Source organism: Notolepis coatsorum (assembly GCF_963971535.1).
Source record: "Notolepis coatsorum genome assembly, chromosome: 9".
Taxonomy (NCBI): domain Eukaryota; kingdom Metazoa; phylum Chordata; class Actinopteri; order Aulopiformes; family Paralepididae; genus Notolepis; species Notolepis coatsorum.
The window spans coordinates 117,766,150-117,790,932 of NC_140173.1; the positions used below are offsets into that span (position 1 = coordinate 117,766,150).

The 24,783-nt window shown below is 43.5% G+C and overlaps 1 protein-coding gene across 1 annotated transcript in view; it reads right to left on the minus strand.

Annotated features, from left to right (window-relative positions):
• itsn1 (intersectin 1 (SH3 domain protein)) overlaps positions 1 to 18,977 on the minus strand; it is a gene marked incomplete at its 3' end in the record, with an annotated part of 256,540 nt that extends 237,563 nt beyond the window's left edge. The window contains exon 1 of the mRNA XM_084321474.1: positions 18,848 to 18,977. The remainder of the gene's footprint in view (positions 1 to 18,847) is intronic.
• Positions 18,978 to 24,783: the final 5,806 nt, after the last annotated feature.

The following is a 24,783-nucleotide window of genomic DNA, read 5'->3' on the forward strand; positions in this document are numbered from 1 at the left end:
ATTGTGTAGCAACGTTAAACTTTTTCATTCACATATTCATAGTAAAGTATGGTCTAATGTATAAGTATGTTTTCATCTCTTTCTGCAGCTTTCTCCAGAACGTGATCTATAGCCCCAAATGCATTATATTGATGATGAAATACAGTTTGATGGCAATCGGGGCGATATAAAAAATTTCAATTGGACGTACTTCTAGAATGATCTACGTATGATCTGATGATGACCGGATGGGTGGGGGATCGTTTATAATTCCGTGGGCAGCGTTATATCATTCATCTAGTGTGGGTCATATGTTCATCATAACAGTTTATATGGAACACGTTCAAGAATAACGCTGAATCTCACCGGATCTTCCTCGCGCCGTTGGACGATCAGCGTGGTGTAGACCGTTTTCGATTATGGGATGTTTATCCTGATGAACCATTTCCAGCTTGTATAATACTATATACGTCCAAATCATGTTGTTTATCGAGTTATTGGCAATGGATCGCTATTATATTGTGACGAGCCACAGTGCCGGCAGCCAAACCGAGTGCCCGGAAGTAATATGGCCGACCAGCACAACCTCCATAGCACTTCCTGTTTGGCGATTGCGCAGATCGGCCACCAGATGGCGCTCCTGAACCGCCAGAGAGCTCAGTGGGTCCTCCTGGTGGATCTCAGGCCAGCGGAGGGGAAATATGAATCCGATCACAGATTTTTGAAATATTGATATTAAAGACGCTGTAAAGCGTCCTTCGGCAACTTGAGCATGGCCGGGAATGACGCTGTAAAGCGTTTCCCGGCAGTTAAAGTGTTAACGTAGAATAATTCATATAAGAAAAACGATAGGGACATCTCTTACCTTTCTCCACTGGTTAAAAATGCCAGGAACTGAAATTGAAACTTGCTGTGCGCCGCGGTGATATGTGTTTATTATGAAATGACAATTGCGTGTTGACACGCCCACTGCGCGAAGCCTCCTAAATAACTTTTTCCAGTTTGCACATATCTATTATCTATGACTAATTCTATCTATTTTTAGGGGCAAATGCGATTGAAATAGTCACGCTGTGGTTACATGACGTCATTGCTATTTTAGAGCTGCTCTACCGGTTACACGGTACAGTCAAAATCCATACCGTAGAGCAAATTAATACCGTTTATACCGTCCACCCCTAATTCACGGCGCTATAAAATGACAACCAAGTAACCGATGGATTTTTATTTTCTTTAAGCCATTATGAAGGCACGGTTTATGCACTCAAGTGACAATGAGAATGGACAGATAGCAATACTATAAAGTATATATATAGCTGTTAGAAAGTACATCGGTTTGTTGACAAAGCGTTGTCCTCCAGCCATATATTACACTGCAAGCCGTGGTCGTCAATGTGTTAAACATGCTCAAGTCAAGTCAAGTCAAGAGTTTTATTTGTCACGGCATACGGATATACAATGAAATGCGGGTGGTCTTGCCCGCAACGATGTGCAATTGGTACAACATATAACATATAATAGAATCCAATACAAAAAATTTGTGCAATAAAATTGTGCAATAACAGGTAGCAGGTAACAATAAATTTGTGCAATGACGGGTAACAGTTGACAGTTAACAATAGTAGTAATAGTAGTGCAATACACTGTTACTGTTGCTAATACTAATTTAAAGTGGCCTTCCTTTTGGCAATAAGTGAGGGTGCGTGCGGCCTGAGTGTGTGCCCGCTCATGTAGAGCTGCCGCGGTATTAGGGATGGGTACCTTTCACATTTGAACCGATACCGGTACCGGTACCTGTGAATCGATACCGGTACCCAACGGTACCTTTTACTTTTTTTTTTTTTTTTTTTTACTTTTTTCTTTTCATGTCAACGTTCACACGCACAATATATGCTTACCTAGGATTTTACTTGATTCAACAACAAAGCAGTCGGAGCAATGACAAGCCGAAAACTGTCGAAATTTTATTTACCTACCTCAGTCGTAAAAAAAAATCCAAACTTCAAATAACTACAATTTCGACAGTTTTCGGCTTGTCATTGCTCCGACTGCTTTGTTGTTGAATCAAGTCAAATCCTAGGTAAGCATATATTGTGCGTGTGAACGTTGACATGAAAAGAAAAAAGTAAAAAAAAAAAAGGTAAAAAAAGGTAAAAAAAAACTAATAAAAAATATTTTTTTAAAATTTTTTTTAATTTTTTTTTCGGTTTCTCACTTGATTCGATACTCGGTAGTACCGACGTGTTTCGGTTCGGTACCTCAAAAGTACCGAATTCGGTACCCATCCCTACGCGGTATTGATGTTTTCCTTACCGCACAAATTTGCAAAATATTTCCTACCGCCGGGGTTATTACCGCACACACACACACACACACACACACAAAAAAAGTTTGAATGCATTTTTTTTGTAGTCTACTCTTTATAGCATATAGCCTGCCTCTAGTCTAAATGTCTATCTTTAGAGGATGACTTTGCAGCATGAATATTGTTTGGGATTCGGCATGCACGCATTCGTTATTAAAAGTGAAACACGGATTCGAAGTCTCCCCTCGGTGTCGCGAGCAGGGGTGGTAGCGGCGCGCCCTTTCTTCTTCTTATTATTATAACGTTACTACTTATGATTACAAAGGCATTCGATTTGTGGCATTAACGTTAGTATAGTTACACGTTCGTATTTACCGGACCATAGCAAGGCAAGCGTTACTCAATTAATATCTAAGTTCCTTTATTTGCTCAGAGCGTGCCGAGTTGTACCCATTCTGCGGTCTGTTAATAAAGTTTTCAATCAGACAAGTGTATAGAACGAAGGGCTTTTATTATAACATTTCGTTGCAGTAAAATCATTATGCCTCGTTCCCTGAGGAGCGACGGCGTCGGTAATCCACTCCGGTCTCCGGTGGGAGCTAACGTACTATTAGCCGTGTTGGGACTGTGAGCTCTGATCAATGGCTCATGGCTGAGATTCAGGAAGTAAAAGCACTGCAAGATGCTCCAGCATGTGACGCGTATCTCTTCTGACCAATCAGTGGTCTGCAGTGTTTCATGTGACTTTTCTGGTACCCAATAGGGTCGCTTGGAATCTCGACAGAGAAGTAGGGTATATCTGCAGAGCCGCAAGCCCAACGAGAGCGTAATAATAATAATAATATAATAAAAAACAGCGGTGATGCCGGTATTCAGCCCAACGCTGCGGTGGGCATGATGTAACAGCGATACCGCGGTAATACCGATACCGCGGCAGCTCTACGCTCATGCTAAAGTGTTACAGTGGTACTCAATGTTCATTGTTCAGGACTCTGATGGCCTGGGGGAAGAAGCTGAGCCTAAGCCGCTCTGTCCTAGTAGCTGGGGTTCGCAGGCGTCTGCCTGACCTCAGCAGCTGGAACAGGCTGTTATTGGGGTGGTGAGGGTCTTTCATTATCCTGCAGGCTCTGGATTTGCACCTCTTGTTGTATAGAACCTGCAGGGGAGGTAGTGCAATACCCGTGGTACGCTCGGCTGAGCGCACCACTCTCTGTAGGGCCTTCTTGTCTTGTGCCGTGCTGTTTCCATACCAGGCAGTGATGTTTCCGGTCAAGATGCTCTCTACAGCTCCTGAGTAGAAGGACTGGAGTATCTTCCCCGATACTCTGAACTTCCTTAACTGTCTCAGGTGGTAGAGGCTAGGGCTGGGCGATATGACCAAAAACGTTATTGCGATAAAATTATAAAATTATTTTCATATAATTCGATATCGATAATTATCGTCGATATAATGTATGTCAAGTTTAATTAACTTATTATGCTGCTGCGAATGTCTCGAGTCGAGTTGATGTCGTCATCAGTCCGCGCACGTTAGAAGTTAGCCGACAAGCGGAATATCTCATGGCAATGTAATAAATATGACACTAAAATACTCTCTTCCGCCACAATATATTGAAACGACGTCCACTGTATACCCCACACTACTATGAACGTGGCCTCAGAATTCACAGCGCACACATACTCTGCACGTAAATATATAAAACGTCGCCGTGCAAGCTAGTTAGCCTAGCCAGCCTGTTGTCTTATTATGCTGCTGCGAATGTCTCGAGTCGAGTTGATGTCGTCATCAGTCCGCGCACGTTAGAAGTTAGCCGACAAGCGGAATATCTCATGGCAATGTAATAAATATGACACTAAAATACTCTCTTCCGCCACAATATATTGAAACGACGTCCACTGTATACCCCACACTACTATGAACGTGGCCTCAGAATTCACAGCGCACACATACTCTGCACGTAAATATATAAAACGTCGCCGTGCAAGCTAGTTAGCCTAGCCAGCCTGTTGTCTTATTATGCTGCTGCGAATGTCTCGAGTCGAGTTGATGTCGTCATCAGTCCGCGCACGTTAGAAGTTAGCCGACAAGCGGAATATCTCATGGCAATGTAATAAATATGACACTAAAATACTCTCTTCCGCCACAATATATTGAAACGACGTCCACTGTATACCCCACACTACTATGAACGTGGCCTCAGAATTCACAGCGCACACATACTCTGCATGTAAATATATAAAACGTCGCCGTGCAAGCTAGTTAGCCTAGCAAGCCTTGTTGTTGAGTGAGTCCTACCTCTCTACCCAGAGGTGCAGCGCTGGGTCTCCTTCCTGGTCTCCTTCGCTCTCTGCCATCTCCTTCACCGATTGGTTGTTAGTGCGTGCTCATATCCAAGCTTGGAAAATCGATATATCGAAACTTTGCGACCACGTTTCATGTTTATTTCGAGGAAATAATTTATCGCGATAGTTATCGTTATCGTTTTATCGCCCAGCCCTAGTAGAGGCGCTGTTTCGCCTTCTTTACTACTGTGTCTATGTGTGTTGACCATGTCAGATCCTCTGAGATGTGGACTCCCAGGTACTTAAAGCTGCTCACCCTGTCCACGGTAGCCCCGTTAATCATCAGTGGTGTGTGTGTCTCCTGCTGTCCTCTCCTATAATCCACGATCAGCTCCTTGGTTTTACCAATGTTCAGGAGCAGGCTGTTGTCCTGGCACCAGCGTTCCAGTACCTCAACCTCCTCCCGGTAGGCCTTCTCGTCGTTGTCCGAGATCAGCCCCACCACCACCGTGTCGTCTGCGAACTTCACTATGGAGTTGGAGCTGAACTTGGCCACACAGCAGGGGGCTTAGAACACAGCCCTGGGGGGACCCGATGCTCAGGGTGATGGTGTTGGAGGTCTGACCCCCCACCCTGACCGCCTGGGGTCTTTCACTCAGAAAGTCCAGTACCCAGGCGCTCAGGGCGGAGCTCAGACCCAGCTCGATCAGCTTGTCCACCAGTCTGGTGGGGACTATGGTGTTGAACGCTGAGCTGTAGTCAATGAACAACAGTCTCACATAGCCCCCCTTCTGACGGTCAAGGTGGGAGAGGGTGCTGTGCAGTACCTGGGAGACCGCGTCGTCAGTGGACCTGTTTGTCCTGTATGCAAATTGCATAGGGTCCATATCACTGGGGAGGGAGGCACAAATGTGGTCCTTGACCAGCCTCTCAAAACATTTCATGACCACAGAGGTGAGTGCCACCGGTCTGTAGTCATTTGGACATGTTGGGGAGGGTTTCTTCGGTACAGGGATGATGGTAGACATCTTGAAGCAGGCAGGGACCACCGACTCCGCCAGGGATTGATTAAATATGGCGGTGAACACAGGGGCTAGCTAGTTGGCACAGGACTTAAGTATGCGTCCTGTTATTCCATCTGGGCCGAGTACATGGCAGAGTACATGCAGAGTACATGCATCCATGTTGTCGTGAACATTTTAATTAAGGGAAAAATTAAATAAAAAATTAAATAAAATAAATTCAGATACCAAGAACATGCAAATGGACATTAAATATTTGTTTTAAATGTTTATTCTACGTCCTTATGGAATGAGTGACAAAAATATATATATATATAATTTTATTTATTTTTTGATGGAAGAGCCGCACATTGACGGGCAAAGAGCCGCATGGCCTTAACTGACAACCAACAGGAACCAAACAATTTATTTTGTTAGGCCTAGCCACCAGTCCCCTGTCACTCCATAATAGTTAGCCTAGGCCTCTCCATAGGCTTCAATATCGTTTGAAAGACACTGAAGCATCAGGGGAAGTAGGTTATAATTAGGGTTGGGCACCGAGAACCGGTTCTGGAACCGGTCCGGAAGTAACATATTTGCATTTAGATTAGGGCTGGGCGATATGACGAAAAACGTTATCGCGATAAAATTATAAAATTATTTTCATATAATTCGATATCGATAATTATCGTCGATATAATGTCCGTCAAGTTTAATTAACTTCTTATGCTGCTGCGAATGTCTCAAGTCGAGTTGATGTCGTCATCAGTCTGCGCACGTTAGCCGACAAGCGGAGTATCTCATGACAATAAATATGACACTAAAATACTCTCTTCCGCCACAATATATTGAAACGACGTCCACTGTATATCCCACACTACCATAAACGTGGCCTCAGAATTCAAAATACACACATACTCGGCACGTAAATATATAAAACCGTGCCGCGCAAGCTAGTTATCCTAGCCAGCCTGTTGGTTCTAAGCGGTCTATTCCATGACAATGTGCTAAATATGACACTAAAATACTCTCTTCCGCCACAATATATTGAAACGGCGTCCACTGTATATCCCACACTACCATAAACGTGGCCTCAGAATTCAAAACACACACATACTCGGCACGTAAATATATAAAACAACGCTGTGCAAGCTAATTAGCCTAGCAAGCCTTGTTGTTGAGTGAGTCCTACCTCCTTCCGGGTCTCGGCCATCTCCTTCACTGATTGGTTGTTAGCTGTTGTGCGTAAGTACGTCATCACGTAACGCTGGTTGTTGTTGGTGAGTGCTGAGCCGAGGCTGAACGGAGCCAAGCTTGGAAAATCGATATATCGAAACTTTGCGACCACGTTTCATGTTTATTTCGAGGAAATAATTTATCGCGATAGTTATCGTTATCGTTTTATCGCCCAGCCCTAATTTAGATTCTTAATTTCGATTCTTAAAAAAAAAAAAAATTTACTTTGTTAATTAACCCTTTTCTCGCCAAGAACGTGTTACCACGTCATTGCTCGCCATGCGTAATCTGCCAATGACGCCGTAAGGCGTCTTTGAGATCAATATTTCAAAAATCTGTGATGGCAATCATATTTCACCCAAGGAGACTTGAGACTTGCTGTTGATCTCCTCTCAACTCTCCAACGGTTCAAGAGCGCCATCTGGTGGCCGATGGGCGGATCGCCCAAACAGGAAATGAGCGGCAGGAAGTGGTGCTCATCCATATTCGGTCCGGCCACTCGCTATCGCTCGCGGGACTTGAGCTCGACACACTGGATAGCGATCCGTTGCCAATAACTCGATAAACAACATGATTTGGACGTATATATTATTATACAATCTGGAAATGGATCGCATATATCAACATCCCATAATCGCGAACTTTCTGCTCCACGCTGACCACCCAACGGTCAGAGGAAGCTGCGGTAAGTTTCAGCGTGTTTGCTTATTATGATCCATATAAACTGCTGTGATCTATGTATCACCCATACTACATAAATGATTTAACGTCGGCCACGGACTTATAACCCCCCCCCTCCGGTCACCAGCAGATCATGAGGTATGACGTTTAGGACCTTGTACAATTGAAAATTTTAATCTGACGTCAATCGGTATCAAACTACATTTGATGATGGCTATAAATCACGTTCTGCAGAATGCTGCAGAAAACAATAACATATTTATACTTTAGACCGTATTTTAGTATGAATATGTGAATGAAAAAGTAGAACGTTGCTACATCCTAAACGATAGATACTTGACGTTGAATGGGCTATAGTAATGTCAATTTAGCAATACAATTTAAAAAGTTATAGCCCTGCAAAGAAGGGGAACATCTCCATAGATTTACAGTACTGGCAGACAGTGGATTAAGATCAGAATAATCCCTGGTAGATAAAGGGTTAATACTAGGGCTGACCTTCGAAGCTTTTTTTGGCAATCGAAGCTTCGGGGCCAAGCTTCGATTTAAATTCGAAGCTTCGAGAAAAAAAAATGTATATATATATATATTTTTTTTTTATTATTATTATTATTATTTAATTTTTTTAATCTTATGTTGTGGGACTTGTACAGCACTTTGGTAAACTTTGTTGTTTTTAAATGTGCTCTATAAATAAAGTGGATTGGATTAATGAATTAAGTAGCCCCTTTCGTGACTGTGACGCAGCCAACAAGGTTTCACTCGGCTGTGTGATTTAATTCAAGGTGGATCGCTGTTATCGTTTGAACAACTTCAGATTTCATGGGAACTACCAATCCCCCAAATCAAGAATGTTTAAGATGAATGAAGTAAGATTTTGATTATTTGAAATATGGCCTGTGTAGACTAAACTATGCACAGAATTATGTCAGTCTACAAGGTCCGGATTCTACATGGTCCGGCAATGTAGACCTTGTAGACTCCACTACAGACCAATTATCAGTGAATGTTCATGCATTTTTAAGAAGGGCTACTTCCACAAAAAAACAAAGAACTCACCAAAACATCTCAGTAGCACCTTATCTAAATGTTCTAGTTCATATATGGAGATTCACATTTATTTATGTATTGCATGCATTTCTACATTTTATTTCCTATTTTGTTTATTCATCCCAGTATCTTTCATTCTTATGTGTGGAATTCTACAAGGCATGTAGGTGTATATGTGTTTGAGGATGATATCCTTCAAACAGGCAATAGTGATTAGGGATGCCCCGATCACGTTTTTTGCCACCGATACCGATCACCGATCGTCGTGAGCCATATCGGCCAATACCGATCCGATACCGATCGTTTTTGATTAAAAGAAATTAAATTTTATTTTATATGCATTTTTTTTTTATATAAAATATATATATAATTAGACTTGTACTTGTATTAGCTGCGAGACATCGCCACCACGCAACAAGCTCCACTGTCTGTGTGTACTCTAGTAGCCTCCAGCTACGGCCAGGATTCTCCGGAGCTGCACCTGGACCCTATACTCGAGTAGCCTCGAGCTACGGCAAGGATTCTCCGGCGCTGCAGCTGGACCCTAGTATTGGTATAACGTTAAATCACATTCACAAGCCCTCAGCTCGAATACGCATCGAATCAGTGATATAAGACATTGATATCAGGAGCTATCTGTAGCTACTGCTAGCCGGATATATAACGTTAATACAACGCCTCAGTGAATTATTTAGTTCAATGGGACATTTAGTTTTGAACAGTGAACTAGCTTGCGCTAACGTGAGCTAACAGCTAACAGCTAACAGGTATCATACACTCTACTAGACTTTGTGGAGCGTTTGTTTATGTCAGGAGCTATCGGTAGCTGGCCGGCTAGATACCGTTCGGTTAGACAATGCCTCATCATGTATTAAACTAAAAGTGAATAGTTGACTGGGTCATTTTGTAACGGTAGCTAAGCTAACATTAGCTCATGGAGACGCCGTCCTCCCGTGTCCCGTGTCTCACTAGACTAGACCCGTGTTTACATGCGTACGGGAGGGGCTGGAGGAATGAGCAGACGCCGCACCACCGGTGTCTGAGACAGAACTCAGCGACAGGGTTTGACGATCGGTGAAAATAAAGCATTATCACCGATCACCGATCGCATATTTATACTGAATATCGGCCGATAACGATCGGTGGCCGATCGATCGGGGCATCCCTAATAGTGATGATATAATTTGGGCAGTGCTGAGCTGGGTTACTTTCCTCCAGTGTATTTGTTCGGGACACATCATATTATGTTATGATGAATTGAAAATGGGGGACCCTGATGTAAACAAGACGAGTCTTTCTCTGGTCTGCATGCCCTTAACAATTGTATGTATTGAGTTGTACTGTACTGTACCCATTCTGCAATCTGTTAATAAACTTTTCAATCAATCACACACACTGTTTCAACTCGCCACCCCCGCATCATATTGTAGTCTAGTCTGTCTTCAAACTTCCACTCCTCTCGAAACTTTTTTATATTTGAATATCAACATTATCTGTCCAATCCATCCTCAGTAATCCTCAGTTTACTATAATATACTCCTGACTGACTTCATCGTCTTTCCAAACGCACGCACGCACCCCCCCCCCCCCATTTCCCTTTCCTCAGTCCACACTGTTCTCTATGGCTCTGCTCTGCCTCCGATAACGTAACGTTCATTTCGGGCGATGTGGGCATAAAGGAATGGCGACGGTGCAAAGCATAAAATTAAATAGCCTATGCGATGAACGAAACAATCATTACATTTGTTTCATCGTTGCTTCACCAAGCAGGAATGACAACGATGTTGTCAGCGGGAGCTTGGTGCTGGATTTTGCGAGAAGCATCCAGCTGCAGAGCCACAGAACCCACCAGCGGTGCCCGCACGGTGCAGTACTCTAATTCAGCCATTGGCAATTCAGCTGTTGGGTGGGGGGCGCTGCTGAGCGGTCCCCAGACCGGAGCTGAAAACACTGCTGCTCTGTGGCTCTGCAGCTGCATGCTTCTCGCAAAATCCAGCACCAAGCTCCCGCTGATGCAGTGGATTTTGTTAGCCGCCAGGTGGCGGGCAGATCTTAATTTCTAGTCGCCAAACATTAAATCTACAAGCCATTGGCGAATGGCGTGTGCTTATTTTGTTCCCTGAACACACGTAAACTCATTTTGCAAAATAAATGTTAAATAGCAAAGCTCTGCTTTGTTTAAATAACCTGTGTTTACCTTCCCATTCACCAGTAACTGTGTCCTTTATACTGCATTTGGGGTGAGACGTTAAGTGAGGTTTACAGGAGGGTTATATCTGCTTGGTTCTAGCTAAATGACCGGATGTTATACAATTTCGTTGCAACACCCCCCCCCACTATGAAAATGCAGACCAAGACTCACTGAAATCGTGAAGTAGCCTAAATTTCAGTGAGCTTCAGCCAGCTTGTACAGACAGGAGCTTGACATCATTGACTTTGCATTGGTTTGTGGCTAACAGAGCAAGTATGAGGAACAGTATGGATTGTGCTGAGAAATTATTCTACCAACCAACATGGTAGTAAGGAACTTGCCAAAATGGTAACTCTTGTGGTAACAAAATGTGACTAGGGTTAAAAAGAATCTGAACGATCCCTTTAAACATGTGGGCTAGTCTTTTAATCACATAAGTCCCCTGGGTGTGTTTGTCTGCTCAGAGAGCAAGATAGCAGTCCATTCCATTCTCTCTTGTGTGTATCATGTGTGTATGTCTGTGTGTGTGCATCTCGTGTGTATGTATATGACTGTGTGTCTGTTAGGCCTTTCACACCGGCCGGGCTCCGTGCCGGAGCCGGTTCCCGAATAATTGGTTAGGAACATGAAAAAAAAAAAAAAAAAGAAAATGTTATCCACTTTTTCTCCTTCTTTTTCTGTTTTTCTCCCATCCCAATTTATTCGTGCCAATTCCCCCCTCCCCTGTCTTGATCGTTGCTCGCATGTGCCCCCCACTGGTCAGTCGTAGGGAGGGTTGAAGAATCTATCGCATGTCCCCTCAGATACATGCAGAGTCAGCCAGCCACTTCTTTTCACCTGCCAGCACGGACTCTCATTGGCGAGGTGTAACGTGTGGGAGGCTCACACTAGGGGTGGACGGTATAAACGGTATACGGTATAAACGGTATGAATTTGCTCTACGGTATGGATTTTGACTATACCGTCTAAACCGGTAGTGCAGCTCTAAAATACCAATGACGTCATGTAACCACAGCGCGACTATTTCACTCGCATTTGCCCCTAAAAATAGATAGAATTAGTCATAGATAATAGATATGTGCGAACTGGAAAAAGTTATTTAGGAGGCTTCGCGCAGTGGGCGTGCCAGCCCCTACCGCACGCATGTAAACACGGATCTAGTAGTCTAGTGGGACGGGACACGGGAGCTCAGCTGTCGGCGGCGTCTCCCTGAGCTAACGTTAGCTTAGCTACCGTTACAAAATGACCCAGTCAACTATTCACTTTTAGTTTAATACATGATGAGGCATTGTCTAACCGAACGGTATCTAGTCGGCCAGCTACCGATAGCTCCTGACATCAACAAACGCTCCACAAAGTCTAGTAGAGAGAGACGTGTGTGTGCTACCTGTTAGCCGTTAGCTCACGTTAACGCGAGTTAGTTCACCGTTCAAAACGAAATGTCCCATTGAACTAAATAATTCACTGAGGCGTTGTATTAACGTTATATATCCGGCTTAGCCGGATAGCTCCTGATATCAATGTCTTATAACACTGATTCGATGCGTATTCGAGCTGAGGGCTTGCTAACGTTATTCCAATATAATAGGGTCCAGGTGCAGCGCCGGAGAATCCTGGCCGTAGCTCTGCTCGAGGCTACTGAGTATAGGTCCAGGTGCAGCTCCGGGGAAACCTGGCCGTAGCTGGAGGCTACTAGAGTACACACAGACAGTGGAGCTTGTTGCGTGGTGGCGATGTCTCGCAGATAATACAAGTACAAGTCTAATTATATAATATATATATTTTATAAAAAAAAAAAAAATATTATATAAAATAAAAAATATACCGTTACCGTCTATGCTTCAAATTATACCGTGATATACATTTTAGACCATACCGTCCACCCCTAGCTCACACTACCCTCGACATCTCCTGTCCTTGCTGTGCAGGCGCCCTGACCGACCTGTACGAGTGGCTGTTTACAACGACCAGATTACCAGTACCACCCATCGACTCTCCTCCCGCCAACTCTGCCAATTGAGTCCAGCGTTTCCCCTATATGCATTCAGCAGCGGCGCTGCACCGCATCATTCCTCAATTTGAATAAAGTGATTAATCTGATTAAATGAGTATTTTTTTTTTTTTTTATAAATCAACTTTCCAGCCCCAGACCCAGCCCAGGGAGAAGCCCCAGCCCAACTAAATCAACTTTCTTTAATGAATATAACTAGGGATGTCCGATATTATCGGCCTACCGATATTATCGGCCGATATCAGCATTCAAATGTGATATCGGAAAATATCTGTATCGGTTTTCCAAAAATAAAATAAAAAATTTACATTTTTATAACCTTTATTTACCCAGGCAAGCAAGTAAGAACAAATTCTGATTTAATTTATTGTCAAAAGTATGCATAATGTTGTGTTAATTCCACAACAAGAGATATGTAATGTTAATTACCTGAAATTATTCCATTTTTTGGGGGGGGAACCCTACATATATCGGTATCGGTTGATATCGGTTGATAATCGGTATCGGAAATTAAGAGTTGGACAATATCGGTCTATCGGTATCAGTAAAAAAGCCAATATCGAGCATCCCTAAATATAACTCATCAGTTTCTTTTAATACTATAATATTAGTGTAGCCTAATCGTTATCTGCAACAGTGAAGAAAAACGCCATTGGTTTAAACAGAATTAATAGAAAAAAATATTTAAAAAAATAAACGTTTTTTTTTTTTTTTAATAAAAAATAAAAAATTCAAATGTTGATTTAGAATTCGAATGCCAACGTAACGAACGAAGGTTCGAATGTTCGGTAGTGGGTGGGTATTGCACTGTGGATATATCAGGATGTTGTACAGTGTGGGAGGAGGGGGAAAGGTGAATTACCCTAGACCAGTCTACCTTTGATGGTCTTAGCAAATATGTGTGCCACCTGTATGGCCAGCCATCAGCTAAGAATGTGAATGATGCCAGATATAAAGCATTCCGATTACCAGACGACTGCTGTACCTCCCGAGCCACTGCCGCACCGTCCCTTTCTCTGTGAGTGTGTGTGTGTGCGTGCGTGCGCCCGTCCCATCTCTGGTCTTTGGAAACCAGATGAGGTCAGAGGAGTTTGATTATATTGTAACTGAGGATGGCCAGATAATGTTGATATTTAAAAATAATAATACATGGGGCGCCCCAGTGGCAAACCACATAGCTCGCTCAGCCGCAACACGGCCGACCCGGGTTCGACTCCCGAACCCGTCGTTATTTGCCGAATGTCTTCCCCCCACTCTGTCTCCCATTCCTCCTCTGTCTCTCTCTACTGGACTGCCCAGTAGCAATAAAGCGATAAAACGCCAAAAAATAAATCTTTAAAAAATAAAAATACATAATAAATGTAATGTATACATAATCATGTGATGCAAGTTGCAACATTCAAAAATGGTTGTAGGAACGGTTTGGGAGAGGGAGGTAGGGAAGGGTTTTAGTTTGTGTGGTGTGATAATGTTGAAATTGAGATGTTTAGACTTTAGTTTAGTTTTACAACTGAAATAACAATTTTATTATTACAGAGAGAGTAAAGTACAGAAAAAAGATACCGCCAGGTACCGGTATCAATTCAAATGTGAACAGTACCCAACCCTACTCAAGAGTTAGAACAGATATGACCAAGTGGCTACAACTCAACAGATTAGATTAGATTCAAATGTATTGTCATCATTATACAGCACAACTTAAGTGTACAGTACAACAAAAAGAGGTTTGGCATCCAGCCAGAGTGCAAATGTAATAGTAAAGTGTGATAGTAATATACAATGTACAAGTGATTAAACTGGGTATAAAATTAAAATATAGAAATCAGTTCTACTGAGTAGTGAGTAATAGTGATTATCAGATATATGTACAGGCTCATGGGCATGGCAGAGGAATGTTTCGGCACTGGCACGGTGGAGGTGGTTTTAAAGGATGCTGGGAAAACTGCCTGGGCTAGAGACAAGTTGAAGACTGACCTCAGATGACCAACTAGTGGCTACAACTCAAGAGTTAGAAAAAAATATATAACCAAGTGGCTAAAACTCAAGGCTGTTTGATCTCTACCTGGTAAAGCCACCTTCACTTTGGTATGCTCTTGCATTGGAGTGAACATTGAGATAGACTGTGGCAAACAAAATTGAAATGCACAGGTGGCACAAGAGCATTAGGTCAATGGAAGAAGGTAGGGGTGTAATGATTTAGATTTTCAATTGAAAATGGCGAGTAGCCTATTCAATCTCAATTATCCAAGCTAGACGCAGGATCTGCGATTTCTGAGTCATGCCATGTTTGGCCAACCCCTTTTAGTGAGTTTCTTTTGAAGTAATGAGTAATAGGCTTGCTAGCATTAGTGGGGTCCGGCAAAAATTCTAAAATCAAATTGATTTTTCCCCTAAAATCAAATTGAATGGTGGATTTGTTGTATCATTACATCCCCAGAGGGAGGTGAACGGAATGAGACAGACACAGCTTCGTTCTGGGCGGTGCCTAGGGATGGGTACCGAATTCGGTAAATAGACAAATAGAAAAAAAATTAAAAAAAATATTTTTTATAAATTTTTTTTTTTACTTTTTTTTTTTCATGTCAACGTTCACACGCACAATATATGCTTACCTAGGATTTGACTTGATTCAGCAACAAAGCAGTCGGAGCAATGACAAGCCGAAAACTGTCGAAATTGTAGTTATTTGAAGTTTGGATTTTTTTTTTTACGACTGAGGTAGGTAAATTAAATTTCTTGAGACTAAAGTACCGAAAAAAGGTACCGTTGGGTACCGGTATCGATTCACAGGTACCAGTACCGGTATTGGTTCAAATGTGAAAGGTACCCATCCCTAGCGGTGCCAACTGCAATGAAGTGACGTTCACTAGCTTGTAGCCACTATCTGTTTGGAACTTGAATCACTTTTATCACAGTAATTTTTTTTTTATCCACTTTTTTTCTCCCACTTTTCTATATTTTCTCCCATCCCAATTTCGTATCATCCAATTCAACCTCCCCTGTCACGAACGCTGTTTCTTGCCTCCCACAAGCCGGCTGCAATGTGGACTAAGTCATACATAGCACAAGTCCCCTCCGGTACTTGAGGTAACAGCAGTCGCATCTTTTCACCTGCGCAGCTCGATCTCTCAGTGGCGAGGAGTAACGCGTGGGAGGCTCACGCTGCCCCCGACACTTCCTGATTCTACTGCACAGGCGCACCAACCGACCTGTAGGAGTCGCTGTCCACAACGCCCGATCCCCACCCTTCAGTTTCCCTCCCCGTAATACGGCCAATGTGTATTACTGTGGACGACCAGCTAAACTGAAAGCAAATGTAGAGCGCTGGGCTCGAACAGGCGAGCCCAGCGTCTCCAGATTTCGTGGCGAGCGCCTTGCCCACTACGCCACGTAGCCGCCCTTATCACAGTAATGTTATTGATTTTAAACACATCAGGGCAACAACTTGACTGGACTGAAAGAGATAGGCTGACCTGCAGTGAGCACATTAAATCAACATTGCGGATTTTGTATTTATTTAATAACCTTTGATTTCCAATTAGATACAATTCTTCCAAACCCTTGTCTATGTTCATTGTGTTTACTACGATGTGTGTGTGTGTGTGTGTGGGGGGGGGGGGGGGGGGGGGGGTTAGTGTGTTGTAAGCCTTTAGGAAGTGGACAGCACAGCACACACACACACCATATGCACATTCACAGAGCATACATATAAGCACAAACACACCAGGCTTAAAAGGGAGATTCACAACATGATACAGATTAGAAACGTCTCACCCCCCTCCCCTTCCCCCTCATATCAACAGCCCATCTGTGAAAGTGTCTGTTTATGTCTTATACAGCGATTCTCTTAGTCACTAAACAGCGGAGCCACAACACACAAACACAGGCTACCTATTTCAACTAAGCAGAATCTTTTTTTCTTCTCTTTGCAGATTTCGAGCCATGAGTCATGAGTTTATGAATCTGTCTGTCCAGGCCGTCTGATATCTATATAGCCTATAGTCAAGGTCTCTGATTCAGGGCTATTAGCCTAGAGTCATAGTCAAGGCCTCTGATATCAGGACTATTAGCCTAGAGTCAAGATTCAAGAGGTTTATTCGTCACATACATACACAAGACATAGTGAAATGAAGGCATAGTCAATGCCTCTGATATCAGGACTATTAACCTAGCGTCATAGTTAAGGCCTCTGACTAGGTATTAAGCTAAATGTGTACTTGAACACCACATTGACAGCGATGCTTGGCCGAGGGTAGCACCACTAGTGCCCAAAGGGCAAGAAGCCTACTGGCGAGGCCTACCTGCAACTGGACAAAAATGTAACTGTGCGTTGCCGTTGGGCAACGCTGACAATGTAGGTATGATTATTGGAGAAAAGAGCCATGAAAAGAGCACAAGTGATGTTGTCCACAAAGACAGCACCTTCAACAGATCATTCACTGTCTATTTGGCAGAGTACCTCACGTCTAATGCTAGAAAATAGGCTAGGCGCCGAATGAATCTCAATAGAATGACGGGCCACTGCTGCCACACAGGCCCGCTCTGCTCATGTGGGCTGTGGCTGCTCCAATCTGTTAATATGGATGCTGAAAAGAAAAGCAAGATGTTCCACGAAGCAAGCATACTGTTGAGATAACCGGTGTGGACCGGCCCTTGGCCTACAGCCAAGACATCTGACATATGCAGCTATTGGCTGATCCTGGGTCAGTTACTCACTCAGTATGATGTATAGCAGGATACCACTGTAAAGTTACAGTCAAACCATGGTATTCCTGTGTGAAATGCAGCCATGTGACCTGTCCTGCACTGAGAAGCAACAGAACTGAATGTAACAACAGTAATGACTTCAGCCTCTCCAGAGCATTCTCACACACCCACAAGCACTTAACACACTCTCACTTATACTCTGGTCAGTGTTAACACACTCTCTCTAAAACTGACACTACACTCACTCACAGACAAAAACACAAAATATATACACTTTCAATCAATATCTGAAATGAAGAAGGGAAAACAAAATAAAGAAAGAAATAACAAATAAGTAACTACTAACCTTTCTACTGTATTTTAATAGTATGCACTGTGCTACTAAGGAATCTACCTTGTCTATATTACTACCTACTATGCTAATATGTCGATACAACTATGCACTTAATACTGTAACACTCAAGTCCGACACTGTTTGACGAACAATGTTACTTACCCTTAGCTGCCAGAGTTGTACCCCTCCTGCTGACTTGTACGTCGCTTTGGATAAAAGAGTCAGCTAAATGACTAAATGTAATTGGGAATACACACCCAATCTAACAACAGTTTGCAGTGAGACACTACTTCTTGACTTTCACACATATCTTTCTTATCACAGTTGTAAGGATGTGATGCCCTCTCCCCTCTACACCATTCCATCCCTCTGTCATACCCCCAGACATACTGTACACACACACACACAAACAACAACCACCTCTCTATCTCTCTGGCAGGCTAGCCGCCCTCCACAGCACGCTAATAGCACAGTCAACAGCCAGAGTAGGTTATCAAACCCGTGATTCTAGAGAAGCAGAGTCGGTCAGATAAGACGCGATAACTACCGTTAGTTAAATGGACTGACATACATTGACAGGCGTAGCTAATAAATAAACAGAACGGCCGTTAGCTCGGAGTTGGATAACGGCTGGTTGAGGTTAACTTAGCGAACGTTAGATGATTCATAAAGGTTACTGATAGCTGATAAAACCAGTGAACCCAGTTGTCTGCTGTTGTTGTTTTTTGTTGTTTCTTAGGTTAAACCTCAACCCGGGCTTCAGGACAGCTAGCGGATAGCTGACATTAGCTGTCCTGATAGCAGCAGTGCTGATGCAGTGATTTGGCCGCTGGCTAGCCGGCTAACAAGCTAGCTGATGCTGTCTTCTGTCTAACGCTAACGGTAGCCAGCTACACGGGCTAACTAGTTAGCCAGTCATAGTAGCACCACAGTGGGGTACAGCTAGCAGACAAGCGTCCTGTTCCAGCCAAGGGGCTCAGCAAGCATTAGCTCATAGTTAGCAGCTAGCCGTTAGCCCGCTCAGGGACATTCTTTCACATCCTCCTCATATTGCGTTTTCTGCTCTTACCTCAGCCCTCCATCTCCCTCCTGGAATACTGAATACAGTAGCACGCGATGTGTTAATGAGACCATATATAGCAGTATCCAGTCTGAAATAAAAATCTTTAATCATTAAAAAACCTCACGAACTGGCTCTGTTTCTGCCTCTAGAATCCAGACTGGAAAATGGGGTAAGGTTGGCGGAATCTCGCGAGATGTCACATTAGTGTTGTCACGCCGGCTGCCTGTACGTTAATGCCAAGCAAGCAGTGCAAAAATGCTTCCGCATTCGTCACCGCACGCTAGTGCGGTAAAGCGCCCTTCTTTTCAGACAAATGCTACCGTGCGTGCACCGGCGGCGGCGTGCTCGCTCAGGTGCGTGCGTGCGCCGGCGTGCTCGCGCGAGGTGCCCGCGCATGCGCATGAGATCCCGCCTTGAGCGGAGCTCAATATATATAAGTCACCGCCCCTTATTCAGTATCTACCAATAGCTCAATTGGCAAGGACACATGGCTGTGGATCCTATGGCTTGTTTGCTGGCGAGTTTGAATCCCATCGAAAATATTTTTTAACGTGATTTTTTTTTAACGTGTATTATTTCGCCGGTTAAGGTTATTTCGCCGGTTAAGGTTAGGCATGGTTAAGGTTAAGGTTAAGGTTAGGCATTGTTTCGGAGTTGGTTAAGGTTAGAACGGTTAAGTTTAGGCGCTGTTAAGGAGCTGGTTAAGGTTAGAGTTTGTCAAAGAGAATGGCAATATAATTTCTATGGTTAAGGTTAGGCATGGTTTCGGAGTTGGTTAAGGTTAGAACGGTTAAGTTTAGGCGTTGTTAAGGAGCTGGTTAAGGTTAGAGTTTGTCAAAGAGAATGGCAATAGACAGCCTATTTCCGCGCGACCTGGGCGCTGGGCGGCGGAAAATGAAAGGCGCATTACTGCATGCCACTACGGTAAATTTTTGCACTGCTTGCTTGGCATAAAGCTACACGCTGCCCGCCTCAGGCTTTCTCAGCATCTCTCCATTCGGCCACCAGCCTTGGGGCACAGAACTATGAGGGGTGGAAGTAACAAAAATTTATAAATTAATGTGTAAGAGATTAAAATGCAATCAAATCAAATAGTCACTTGATGAATTAGCAATTGATAAATGAATGTGTAACAAACCAATTAAATGAATGTGTAACCGATTAAAATGCAATCAAATCAAATAGTCACTTGATGAATTAGCTAATTATTTAATTAATTCAGAACCAAACTGAATAAAACATCATCAATAAAATGAAATAACAATCAAACACATAATTTAAATAAACTATGTAATCACCTTGAAATTCAATTCAGTGCACCGCAATAGACACTTCAACAATAGACTCAATAGACTCTTCAAAACCTGAAAATCTACCCCTGAAAATCATCTGTCCTTTGTTTATTTGCTTAGATTTGTATTACACCTGATCTCAAGAAGGTGCTGAATGAGGTGCACATCGTGTTATTCACCGTCAAAGATGAAAAAATAATAATAATAATAATTTATATTCTCCTTTGGTTCATTACAATTTACTCAAGCATAGTAACAGACACAATATTTCTGACACTGGGAATACATTTCCAGAGGTCCATAGATGTTCCTAAATACCAAGAACATGCAAATGGACTTGTAGAAGTGGAGCAATCTTCCATTTACTTGGGTATGTAGTGTACTTTTAGGCAAATCTTCTGAAAATATAGCTATGGCTTAAGAGGTTAAATTGGGACCTTAAAAAAGACACGTGACTGAACTCAAACTAGAAAGAAACAGACTAAGAAACGACGTAAACTCCATGATCAAAACTGCAAAAAAGAATTTCATCAATGACAAAACTGAGGAAAACAAAAACAAACCACGTGAACTTTGGAAATTACTCAATAATCAACTAGGATGCAGTAAAAAACTTAAAACCAGATTCTCAAACATAAACATAAAAACTGACAACACGCTCATCACAGACAAGCTGGATGTAGCCAATTACTTAAACATTTTCTTCACAAACATAGCCACAACACTGGTAAACAAACTACCCTCCCACTCAGGGCTTTATGGGGTAGAACACATAGTAGCTTTCTACAAAAACCTAGGGGTCCGCAAGGACGACTTCAAGCTGGAAATGGTAACAACAGATGAGGTACTCAATAAACTGAGCGCCCTCCAACCTAACAAGGCCACTGGCCATGACAACATCCCCTCCAAATTCCTCAGAGACTCAGCAGCCGCCATCACACCAATCATCACACACATAATAAACCTCTCCATAAAACAGGGACACGTCCCCAAGGACTTCAAAATTGCGAGGGTGACCCCTCTGCACAAAAAGGGCAGCAAATTAGACCCAGGCAACTACCGCCCTGTTTCTATTCTCACCTCCATCTCGAAAGTCATGGAAAAAATAGTCTACGAACAGGTCGAAAAGTACCTAGCGGAAAAAAATCTAATCTACGAATTCCAATCTGGCTTCAGAACATCCCACTCCACTGACACATGCCTTCTCTATTTGAATGACCACATCAAACAAGAGGTGGACGCAGGCAAATACTGCGGCATGGTCATGCTGGACCTACAAAAGGCCTTTGACACGGTCAATCACTCCATTCTGATTGACAAGCTAAAAGCAATTGGTTTTGATAGTCTATCAGTGAGCTGGATGCAATCCTACCTTGAGGGGAGGGAACAGATGGTGGAGGTAAACGGTACCCTATCCCCCCCCCTCACAGTGAGCTGTGGTGTTCCACAAGGAAGCATACTAGGACCGCTACTGTTCCTAATTTATGCAAATGACATGTCGTCAGCTTGTGACTGCAACTTGTTCCTGTTTGCGGACGACTCAGCCCTGCTGGTCTCTGACAAGAACAAGTTACAGGTTGAAAAAACCCTCAGCTCGGAACTAGGCAGAATCTGCATATGGCTCGCTGATAACAAACTATCATTACACATGGGCAAAACAGAGTCCATTCTCTTCGGTTCAAATAACAAACTCAGCAAGACCGACGGCTTCTCAGTTACAGTGGGTGACAATATTGTCACAAGGAAAGATGAAATTACCTACCTGGGGTCCATCCTAGAGGCTAATCTCTCCTGTGACAAAATGGCATCCAATGTAATAAAAAAAGTCAACCAACGAACTCGATTCTTGTACCGGATCTCCTCTCTGGTAAACAAGAACACCCTGAAGACTCTGGCAGGAGCACTCATTCAGGGGTACTACGACTATGCTTGCACCTCATGGTACCAAAGCACCTCAAAGGCGCTAAAAACAAAATTACAAACATCTCAAAACAAACTGGTCAGACTACTGCTTGACCTTACTCCTAGAACCCACCTCACCCCTGCCCACTTCGACAACCTAGGATGGCTTAGAGTAGACGACAGAGTACAACAACTTGCAATGGGCCTGGTCTACAAGATACACTACACGACCAAGGTACCCATGTACATGTCAAAATACTTCCCAAAGGTCAGTGAATACCACGATCACAACACCAGAGGGAGCTCCACAAATCATGTCAAACCCAGATTCGGCTCAAATAAGGGACTAAACACGTTTCGCAATTATGCCACATCAATGTGGAACGCCCTACCCAAAGCTGTAAAGGAATGTGGATCACTACCCACTTTCAAAACCTCTCTCAAGGGACACCTACGGGAGACTGCAATTCAACACTGGCCCCTGTAAATATCCTAACCCAATCATTCCAACCCCCTCCAATGTACAGTCATTTACCTAGTATGGTTTTGTCAATAGTTCAATGTACAATTGTGTTTGTTTGTACAGTGTCTCCTCCCCCCCCCCCCCTCAATGTACAGTGTTACTTGTTTATACAGTGTGCCCCCCGCCCCCCCCCCCCCCCAACCACCTCCAATGTAAATTACCCAGAATGGTTGTCAATATCCCAATGTACCCAACCCCCCCCACCCAACCTCCAATGTACAGTTTCTACGTCAAATGTATATACTCCCTTTTCTTGACTCCTTCTGTATCACAAACAGTACTGTATTTGCAAATCTGGTATGTCATAAATGTATAGATGTAGCAGTACTGACTATCTGTATGTCATGTATGTCATATATGTCTATATGAATTGAAAATGGGGGACCCTGATGGAAACAAGACAAACGTCTTTCTCAGGTCTGCATCCCCTTAACAATTGTATGTAGTGAGCCGTACTGTATTGTACCCATTCTGCAATCTGTTAAATAAAGTTTTCATTCATTCATTCATTCATGCATGTTAGGCAGGGACTGTTGTGTATGTGGATCACAACGGTGTTCACCGGGCCCTTTAAGATGGCACGGTAATGTTGCGACAGTGTTGTAAAATACCTTAAAGCGTTGTGGTAACGGGAAATGATGTGTGTGTGTTGTGCACTGGTGGAGCAGGTAAAATAAACGGTAAAACATTACGTCGCAGTCCGGTGCATTATTTGAATACACAATATTGGCGACGAGGATGGGATCATGGATTTCCTACTGTAGCACCCTGAAAATATGGCTATTATTCAGAAGTGCTGACTTGCCTTTTATCTCCCCTGGTGCACCAAGACATACTAACTAGTTTCCATTAATATTCCCTCGAACAATGACGCAGGCTCCTCCTTCTTCTACCGGCTGGAATATGGATTATAAACAGTATTACTGGATCATATTCTACCATCCAGTTTTCCCTGTGTGACTAGTTGGCGGTACCAGCAGGGGGCGGTGGCAGGCAGAGAGTGTACGAGAGAGATGGGAAGGAAGCAAGAATGGAGACGGAAGGGGGAAGAACGAGTCTCTTCGAGTTTGGACTTTGATGTGATCAGACGTGTCTCGACAGAGCCCCCGTGGTGTGGTCCACACGGACGAACGTATTGAACTTGAGTATATGACGGGTTATCCCAGAAGGACCCGTGATAGTGCGTGAGTAAGAGAAACTGAACCCGGTAGCGTGTTATAGTAGCAGTGTGACGTATAAGTAGCATGCTGCTAATGGCTATATTGACTCCAGTGTACACCGAGCGCGGGGCGCTGAAGAAGACCGGTGGTATAGTCAGCCACGTTGCGCAACAGTATAACCGTGTAGCAGGTGGGCTGTTTGGAACCCAGAGAGTAGCTTCAGTGTAAGGTAGGGCAAGTGTATGGAGGCGCGTCAACCCAGCGCCGGCTGTCAACAACCAGCATTCACCAGCGTTTCGACGTCTGCTCGGCTCCGGCGGTCGACAGCCCAGCACGGGAGTTCTTCGTCCAGCAGAGGTCGCCATCACCCAGCACACGCTCTCAGCCAGCTACTGCCCTCTGCTCCAGCCCCGCTTGCTAGCGCCCGCGACGAGAGCGTTCAACGCCATCTTGCTACCTGGACGGTGGTGGCACGGCGAGGCCGCCATTTTGGTTGAGTACCATAGGGCGTCAATGCTCCGGATCTATTACACAGTACACAGTGTGGTGCGGCCTACGGGCGAAGCTAATGGTTGCTAACTACAGTTCATAGGGGTACCCCATCAACATTACATGCCGGCATTAGCATAGGACTTTTGTTCTGGTACAGTGGGCCCACAATTTTGATTTCCTTTGAGTGTGATAACGTGTTGGTTCTTTAATAATAATTCCCATTTAAGTAACCCTTTCCCTGTGGGGAGGTTACAGACCTGGTGCATCATAAGTAAAGCCTTGGAGAGGTATTAGTCTTGCCATATAATTAAAGCCTGATAGAGGTATTACACATGGTACTGACCCAGACGTGGGCGATGAGTCAAACACATTGAAGTATATTATCCCTGATACTAACCCAGAGGTGGGTGTATAATATACGTGTCTATAAGGTATTGAGTTACACACGGAGCCATAGTAGGACTTCAGTCCATTCGACCACTCCTATTAAATCATTGTAACTGAATAGTACAATTAATATAAAGACTTAAATGGGGTTCTGTGTGCGTGTCCATTCCTGTGCCCAGTATTGAC